The sequence below is a fragment of the Sinocyclocheilus anshuiensis genome, unplaced genomic scaffold (assembly GCF_001515605.1).
Source record: "Sinocyclocheilus anshuiensis isolate Anshui unplaced genomic scaffold, SAMN03320099.WGS_v1.1 scaffold299, whole genome shotgun sequence".
In the NCBI taxonomy this organism is placed as follows: Eukaryota; Metazoa; Chordata; class Actinopteri; order Cypriniformes; family Cyprinidae; genus Sinocyclocheilus; species Sinocyclocheilus anshuiensis.
In genome coordinates, this window is record NW_015552565.1 from 1,009,433 (window position 1) to 1,018,189 (window position 8,757).

The 8,757-nt window shown below is 37.2% G+C and overlaps 1 pseudogene; it reads right to left on the reverse strand.

Annotated features, from left to right (window-relative positions):
- Window positions 1-5,174, reverse strand: part of LOC107664846 (ataxin-10-like) — a 9,961-nt pseudogene extending 4,787 nt beyond the window's left edge.
- Window positions 5,175-8,757: the final 3,583 nt, after the last annotated feature.

The window sequence follows — 8,757 nt, forward strand, 5'->3', positions numbered from 1 at the left end:
GAAAGCAGCAAAGGGAGCAGTGCAATCACAAGGTTTTGGAACAAGGTTTTTGGTCAAAAAGTGAGGGTGCAGGCTGGGGGAGACTTGCTATTGTTTTTTGACCTTTGACCTCTCAGTTGTGTGCCTTGACCCTATTTAAGAAGGCCGGTACTAGGTTCTCCTCTGTGCTGATTGAAGGGGACAGACCTGAAAGCCTGAAAATCCCTCCATCGCAGGAGGCTGCTTACAAGAGAATTCATTAAAAAGAAAAAAAAAAAAGAAGAAGAAAGGGAACAAAGTGGAAAACGTTTTGGGGAAGAAATGAGATGATACAAGCATGAAATTCAGAATGGTTCTCGAGTCTTTATCTACCGGCATTAATCCCCTGATTAGTTTTCAAGGAGGGAGCTTCCACAAACAACAATCCCAGGCCTGGGTTGATGGACAGAGAAAAAGGCTCTAAACCAGTGTTTCCCAAACGGGGTGCCGCGGCACCCTGGGGTGCCGTCTGCAGCATTGTTAATGTGTTTACCACGACTGGGTTGTGCTGTCCGTTGATCAGTACGCTACTGGAGTTGGCTGCAAACTCTATGGTGTTAGTTTCATCATTCATTGCCAACACATTCCAACAAGTCATAGAAAATCGCAGGAGAGGAAGTTAAAAAGATGATTTCCAAGAATTTTGCTAACTACTTCCTTCCCTTGGCAATCACACTGATTATTTCAGTTTTTCTTACCCATCAATCAGTTCTCTTTTATTGATGAATTTCAAGCAAGGTGCAGTCAGGCAAAACTACATCTTTTTCAACCAGTCTCAACTATCAAACATTTTTACCATAATTTGCCAAAAAAACTTGTCAGGCATATTTAGAGGAAAGATTAGATGACATTAAAAGACTGTATTTAAGGATCACAGTGCAGCCCCCTCAAAACTAATTAATTGTAAATCTTTACCAATTTTTTACCACTATCCTTCAAACCCCTAGGTTTTACCCATTTGTCAGCAAGAGGTTTTTAATCATTTAAAATATAATAAAATTTAGTATGACTACTTTTTCTTTTACACATTTTAATAAGTACAGGTCAGAATAAGTATGTTGTATGATTTTTACAAAAATATATGTTGCGCTGATTGGCCATGGAAGTTATTTGAAAGATTAAAGCAGACGCTTGCATTTAATGTCATTTCTATGTATATAAAATCACTTTTGTAAATTTAATTTTAATGCGGACACCAAAATGCGATGTCTCATCTTTGACCCATATACATATGGGGTCTCGGTTCTGAAAATATGTCGTTTTGCACATCTCTAATAATGTGACTGCACCTTTCATATATGCAAAATCTCATATTTGCACACACACTTACACACCATTCTAGAAGCTACAGCGTGCAGTACCTTGTCTTGGTTAACAACGTGGCCATGACACAGGTTCCCAATGAGGCGAATGAGATGAGCTTTGAAACTGAGGGCAGGATGGGTATCGGCGCCCCCTGGCCTTGTCAAGGAGAAATCGTGTGCTGCGGTGAACACATTTTTACTGGTTTTGCCCAGTAAGTGGACCTCTTTCAAGATATCTGAGGATGACAAAGAAGATCTCTGGAGAATTTACACATTACATACAAGATGTGAGAGAGAGTGAGAGAAATGCATGCTGGCATGACTAATAAAATAGGAAAGGAGAGAAAAAGCATATAGGGGTGTGTGGTTTGATTTTTCAGTTTAGTTAATCATCTGCAAGACAGATAGTATGAGGGATAGCAAGCTCAGCCCCATGTTTTCAAGAGTTTTTACAGAGTGATTATGCAGTTGTACCAAAACAAATATTTTGCATCTTCAATTCATGGCAGAGACTTGATAATTTCCTATGGTTTTTGTGTATTCACATTAAGAATGCATTAGGATTTTTATTTCCAACAAAAGCAAAAGCATTACGCCAGTACTCCAGATTTACCAACTGTTGCTCTCAAAAGGTCAGAGTCATCCTGCAGGGCCATAAACTCCTTGCAGTCAGAGATCATCTCACAAAGGATGTCTAAAAGCCTGATGACAACCATAGCCTCCTACAAACGTAGAGAAAATACCAGGCTTAGTACATTTTCTATAAAAGAGATTTTTTTTTATGTTTTTGAAAGAAGTCTCTTCTTTCAATGCTCACCAAGGCTGCATTTTTTTTAAATATATTATAAATGTAATTTATTCCTGTATTGGCAAAGCTGAATTTTCAGCAGCCATTACTCCAGTGTCACATGATCCTTCAGAAATCATTTTAAAATGCTGATTTGGTGCTCAAGAATAAAAGTAATAACAGTAGTTTCTTAATGTCCAATATCAACAGACACTGATAAAACATCCATAATATTGCCCACTATACAACATGATCCCAATATTCTGTATATGCATATTGCATACTAACATGAAGAGATGCAATATGAGCATTGCAGATAAAGCTGACCTGGTCATCTGATGATTCAGAGCTCAGGGTGAGAACAGCACTGCAGTGATCAGTGAAGCCAGGAACTGAGCTATGCTCAGAGGCATTAAGCAGTTCTCCTCCTCAACAACACCAAGCTGCGCTAATATCAGCTCCAGCAGTGTGAGCCTGTTAGTATACAACTACATTCACAAAATAATCTATATCAAAACATACAATATAATTTAGAAAGATACATTTATTCTTATGGCCCATTTTACTATGTTTTAAGAGAGATGATCAGGCTCTGTTCCAAACCATAGTGAGCTGTCTTAATGTCTACACGTCACAAGAGAATTACTTTTTAAGGAAGCATCCTAACCAAAGTGGAACCTTATTGGCCCAGACAGAATTATTTCATTTGAATATTTTCAATAGATAATAATACACTGAAAGACATAAGTACAAAGTGTAGTGAAAAAAATGTGTTTATTTTATTATGTTATGTGACTATTTTCTTTTGGTATTTTTTTAGATGGCATCCACCATCTTGGCCAGTTCCTTACAATGCCTTATCTACAAAGGATGAAATGTTACCTTAGAATTTTAGGTTATTTAAAATGTATTTAAAATGCCTACTATTTGGAACAGCCAATGATGTCTGAAAATGCTGTCTAGTTAGGCAGCTCACAAGCATTTATAAACCTTTGTTAGTTAATAAAATTGGTCATGTTCATGTTAGTTCACAGTGCATTAACAGATAAAACTTCTGAACTGAAAAAATTTATTAGTAAATGTTGAGATTAACACTACCTAAAATGAATAAATGCTCATTGTTAGTTCATGTTAACAACTAATGTAGTTAATGTTAACAAATGAAACCACATAGTAAAGTGTTACTAGAATTTGTAACAGAGCCTTAAATAAACACTGAATCAAATAATCCAAAAAGTCAAAACTCAGTATTGTGATGTATTAACCTAGATGTAAGTACTTCTCATCTTTGTGCAATAACTGAATTCAATAATTGAGAGTTTTTACCTTTCCTCATTGGTCATTTCGGTGTACATCCTCCTAATGAGCTCTGACGACTTGAAAAAGTGTTTTGTGACAATAAAGACCCTGTAAGAAGAGTAATATACGACCAAAATGGGGTATAAAATTGGCCTAAATAACAGATGTGCTTGTTTCAATGAAAACACAAAGCTTACGTCCAGTCAACATCAGGCAATGTCCTGCACAAGTCCATGATCTTCAGGGACAATTTAAGCTGCTGTGTGTCTTTAACTAGCTGCTCTGTCTTGTGTTTATCCAGACAACTGTGGATCACCATACATGTGTATGAAACAGCTTTCTCATCTGCGAGCTCCAAAAGGTCCCTTGAAAGAGATAAAAGTGGTTACAAAACCGCACCCGTAGAGGGCTTTACAAATCAGGGGCATTTTACAAAACGAAGACCAAACACATTTTTGAATGGCATCGTAAGAAATGCATCAGCGGCCGCCTGACCATAAATTCACTCACCAAAAGACAAGCGGGAAACCAAGCTCCCAGATGTCATCTTTGCAAAGCTGGTTTCCAACAGCAATGTTACCAAGAAACTGAATCCCACATCGAAGTGCTGCCAATGGATAGAGTCATACATTGAGTTATCTGCCCGTTACCCTCCATCTTACAGAGAAGATCCTTTCTATAGAGCTGAAAACACTTGAAACTCACCGTAATAAACGTCATTTGAACCTCCTGATGAAATCTTGAGGAGTCTGGCCAAGATCTCAAAAGATAGCTTGATAGAGCCTACATCTCTGTGAAGATAAAAAGTTTTTTTTTGTTTGTTTGTATGATGTTATAAACAGTGTCTGTAAGCCTGAGACCACATCAAAAATCTGCAAAATCCTAGGATTTAAAAAAAAAAAACATTCTGACATAAAATAAAGAAACAAATTGAATTAAACTGAGAACATACCAAATATTTAAAAATACATAATATAATATATTTAGACAATACATTTTTGTTACATTTTCAACATTTTAATCACATATTTATGCCAAGGAAATCATTTGAAATGAAAAATGTTACAATAAATTAAAAAATGCTAACTTTTTTCATTTGTATTAGTGGTCTCAGATTTTTTGGACACGGTACAGTACCTCAGACAGCACTGGTTTTGAGTGCACTGTACGCATGCATTTCTGTGCGCTCTGAAACACTCTGCGGTGAGTTTAAGGCATAGAGATGCTGCTTCTTCCTGTGAATCCATCTTTTCAACCAAATGCTGAACATCCACAAAAAGCCTTGACAGCACTGCAAAGAGGTTTCCAAGAGCCTCTCTGTCAACACTGGCTCTGAAACAAAACAGAAACAAACTGTGTCAGTCTATTTTCAGTTCGATGAATGTTTATGGCAGTAAGTTCCATGCATCCTGCCATTTTCTTCATAAACAATAACTGGTTCATGTGTAAGTACACAGTATACATAGACTAATATGGTGTTATGTGTGATTATTAAAACGCTAAATATTTTCTTTAAACAGCTCTTTAACCTGTAGAAATATGTAACACATACTCAGCCGACATACAAAACACCCACATTTCTGTTCATTTTGTAAAGTGGAAAATGTGTAGTACCTGAACTGCTCTTCCCGTAAAGCTGTCGTCACAGTTTGCAAAGTTATGAAATGCGTGTTTGTAAGTTTTTCTGTGGCTATTTGACAGAGCGCGCTGTTTATGTTCTGCATGCTGTCACTGGAGGCTGCCATCAACACACGCGCGCACATAAACACAGCCTTTTACTTCCGCCTCTCGGTTAGAATGGGTTTCAAAATAAAAGCCCGCGAACTTACGTGAAGGTTCTAATTTTATTTGATACTGGTAATGGTTATATTTTTGGTTTATATTATTTAAAGTCTATAAACTATATTTGAAAGAAACAAATGAACTTCTTAACTGTGTGTAAGAGACCCTCTTAAATCTGAGATTAAAGAGATCTGACTTTTTGTTACTACCGTGTTAATTAAAATTGATTAATAAAAAAGATTTTTTGTTACAATTCACTGAATATTCATTTAATAGATTTCAATTATTACACACAGTCAAGGAGGTCAAGACCCATAAGGTGGAACAGGCGAAAATCACCTTCCAGTGAATACATTAATCACTCTGCTTAGGAACAGAACAAATAGTAACCATGACATTATAGAACGAATCCAAAGTCACATTACTATTTTTTGAGTTTTGATTTTATGCCATCACTCGTGTTCCACTGAGAAACTCTGAGAAGGACACTGATTGAATCTGATCTTGAGAGGACAGACCGAATGTTTGTGACAATGCCTAAACATTATTACGTGATGTAACTTTCTTGATGTCCCCGTTCAAGGATGAAATCATCCAGACCATTTTAAGCCAGGCCATCTGACACCCATTCATCTGAATCAAACGTTCAAAGGACTTCGACATCAATCGTTCCAGTTTTTTCATAAGCAAGATGTGGGGACAAGTGGTCCAGCTGAAACAACAAAAGGCCCGAGTTCCCCTTTGAATCCTCAGAAGTGCCAGAGTATTTTGGGTCATTGGCTTTCCATTCTGTGGTACATTTCGTGTTTTTTCTGGCTAGGGAAATGCACTGAAGGAAGTTGGTCTTGCATGAAGAATATAATTACAGGTGGTTTTGTATCAGACATATATCCTCGGGTTAAGGGTGGACCCGCTGCTACTACATAAATGGGGTAGTGCCGCTACCAGACCCTAAAACAGTCGTTGATCATGAGAGACAGAAGCCAACTGAAAGCATCTACTGTGTTTAATGGCTTACAGGGCCAGCCGACAATGTTCCCCTCCACCACTCTAAATGTATCTGGTGTCCTTGAGCAGATAAATATGTGCTAAATCAATGATCACTTTGCACGGCAACTAAACGCTTGCAGAAATATACGTTGGGATGTGTGTTGCTCTAATGTGGTTCTCATAAAACACTTCCTCATGGGAAGCAGCTGGGTGCAGTGAAGTATTGCTTTCACAATGAAAGACTTGCAGGAGACACATTATAATATATCATGCCACATTTTCATTCCAGGAGGAGGCTTGTTCTACAATAGTTTCAATATTGAGAATGTTGGATAGAAAATATCACCGACACTATTGTGTGCAACAGGACATAACGTGTCTTTACAGGTTACGAAAGCACAACATAACAGTACACAGCACTTTAACGCGATTGAAGCTCTGTTGGGGTTTAATGTAAATGCAACAATCACAGGAAATCCACTTCTAATTGCGCAATAAACCTCGAGAGAACTTCATCTAGAACAGTTTTTCCTTCATTTCCAATACTTCATTTTCTAAGGATGATTTGTTATCTCCTCTGACCTAAAATAAAGAAAAAGCTAAGAAAGTAGCCCATATTTGACTGACAGCCAGGAGGTTCGTCTAGTATTTGTAACAGATCCATTTACTTTGAGAAGCATTTTTGACATTTTGGCCCATTTCTAAATAACAACCACCAATATCTGCTGTATCAACAAAATCATCAAAATGTCCATCATCAATGAATGTACAGTATGATAGTGAGTGATGCTTGTGAATGAAATTTCACCCTTTGTATATTCTAAATGCATGTTATTAATCTTATTGAGAGTGATTCATCTGTGCTTAAGGTTATTTTTTTTTTACCTCCAAAATACTGTGAGTGTTGACACGTTGACCTTTATAAGACGGTGGATGTATATATGTTTCTGGAGCCATAGATATGTATAGGCAGATGCCACATTTGGCTGCTCCACACACATAGAACCATGTCACTCTGAATCTATTTCACTCTGATATACATCACAACAGGGAAAAATATCTGTAGCAACTTCTGTTAAATTGCAGCTAAAGGCTATTTACTTTTCAGTGAACTTACTAGAGCCTAGAATATTGAAATACACATAATATCTAGATTAAATTATTAAAAGGTTGTACGGATACAATTTTATATTACAAAAGTAGTGAAACAGGGGATTAAGTATCACATTTTATCTTTCCTCATCTCTGGACCTGACAATTCGTCTCGTCACAACCTCAAATCTCTAGACCCACAGGTAGAAACCTTCCAAACCATAAGGGGAAAAGATCTGTATCTGGAAAAATCACGGCCACAACGTTTTTTTTTTTTACAAAGATCATTTACAGTCAGTCTGTTGAAGACCACCCAAAACTAACAGAGAGAACCATTATTCATTCTCAAAAGAAGCCTCAAAGCCACAAACTCAACTGTACTTTCTTGCTGGCCTCCATGGATCTATAAATAGATGGCATGATTTCTTTCACTTTTTAGCACAAAAAGGGGGTGTCCTAATTGTTTCGACTTGGTCAGTCAAGTTAAAAACATGATTAGCAAAAAAAAAAAAAGTATGTTGATTGGATTCCCAAAATGACTTTTGGGATCCTGTCTCCTGATCTATAGGGCTGGGGGCGGGAAAGTGATGAAAAAAGTAGATATACAGTGGGTACGGAAAGTATTCAGACCCCCTTCAATTTTTCACTCTTTGTTATATTGCAGCCATTTGCTAAAATCGTATGTGCGGTTGGTTTTAGTCTCGGTTAATGTGAAACTGCAGCTCAGACCAAGCACCCCTTCTACTGACCACACAAAGAATTACACACCGTAACAAAAACAAAATTAGCTGTGAATTAAGTGTATTATCTAAAGCAGTGGGTTTTCAACCTGGAGGCCAGAGCAAACTTCTAAGAGAGCCTCAAGATGAACTAAAGCTAAAATAAGCTAAAACAACTAATGATCAAAATATCATATTTCTCAGTTTAATTTGGTTATGCCATGTTTAAAATATTTTCTTGGGTAAATTACTGAGAAATTGGTATTAGTACGTTAAAAAAAAAATCACAAATGACTACAAAAGTCCCATAAATTCATTTGTAATGTAAATGCTGAAGAACATTCAGCTATTGAATGATTAGTCTTCTGGAATTTTAATTGTTAATATTAATATTAAAGGGGTCATATGATGCGATTAAAATTGTTCCTTTCTCTTTGGAGTGTTACAAGCTCTTGGTGCATAAAGAAGATCTGTAAAGTTGCAAAGACTAAAGTCTCAAATCCAAAGAGATATTCTTTATAAAAGTTAAGAGTCAGCCACGCCTACCTAAAACGGCTCGTTCTAACACGCCCCCACATATCTAACTCACTATGTGGGAAGATTTGCATAACGCTGCCCAAATGTGGAGTCCAGCCCGGGTCGTCACATGTCGTTGCCGCAGGCATCACAATATGGTAAGGGACGTAACATTTCCGTCACACGCTTGAGGAATTCGGCCAATCACAACGCACTGGATAGCTGGCCAATCAGAGCACACCTCGCTTTT